The sequence below is a fragment of the Pteropus vampyrus genome, unplaced genomic scaffold (genome assembly GCF_000151845.1).
Source record: "Pteropus vampyrus isolate Shadow unplaced genomic scaffold, Pvam_2.0 Scaffold10160, whole genome shotgun sequence".
Classification (NCBI taxonomy): domain Eukaryota; kingdom Metazoa; phylum Chordata; class Mammalia; order Chiroptera; family Pteropodidae; genus Pteropus; species Pteropus vampyrus.
This window is the reverse complement of record NW_011898941.1, coordinates 1-856: the sequence shown is the minus strand read 5'-3', so window position 1 is coordinate 856 and position 856 is coordinate 1. Positions and strand designations below refer to the sequence as shown.

The window sequence follows — 856 nt, the reverse complement described above, 5'->3', positions numbered from 1 at the left end:
GTACAGAAACGCCTGAGAAGCTGCTGACAGAAGCCTGTGTCTAAGGTAATGACTGCAGCGAAGAACCTCCTCTGCTTGCGGGAGATTTCTGCTCCATTACTGAATGGACAGCAATGCGATTATTAAATGAAGTTAGCATCGGCTATGATATTTCCAAATTGACCAACTCCTTCTCCAGCCTGGCCATTTCTTCTCTATGCGCCCATCTGAATCGACCTGAACGGTGGCGAAAGCCATCTTTCTTCACCGGACATACTGATGAAACACGGTCATCTCAGCAGCGTCCCAGCCCATCAGCACGGCCGAAGAACCGCATGTCAGGGGCCACAAGGACAATGTTTTGATACTAAGTCTGCTTAACGCACTTCGTTCACCCAGGCACCACCACGGTCTTTCGCATAGAGCTCTTCTCTTTAACGCTAAGGTATTTAGCAGTTTATTACAGTAAACTTCTCATCTAGAAGCTAATAATAAAATATTAAAATTTGGAGAGGCTTATCAATTGATATGGGTGAGTTTTTAAAAAATAAACATATGGAGTCTATGGCCATGCCACCCCGAACGTGCCCGATTCCATCCGAACTCGGAAGCTCAGCAGGATCGGGCCTGGTTAGTACTTGGATGGGAGACCACCTAGGAAGACCAGGTGCTGTAGGTGTACAAAAAATAAAATAAAACATAAGAGATCGTAAGCTGACAAGGTCGCTGTAATGTGTGAGGTCAAGCAAGGGTTGCCTCGCCTAAAACAATTAAAAAATGAAAATAAAAATAAACAAACATGCAGAAAAAGTCTATGAAACACTGTATCGACTAATTCAATATTTTGGTTTTGATTGGCTGTGTTGCAGAAAGAATA

At 43.5% G+C, this 856-nt stretch overlaps 1 pseudogene; it reads left to right on the top strand.

Annotated features, from left to right (window-relative positions):
- The first annotated feature begins 539 nt into the window (after window positions 1–539).
- LOC111734946 lies at window positions 540–658 on the top strand (annotated as a pseudogene).
- Window positions 659–856: the final 198 nt, after the last annotated feature.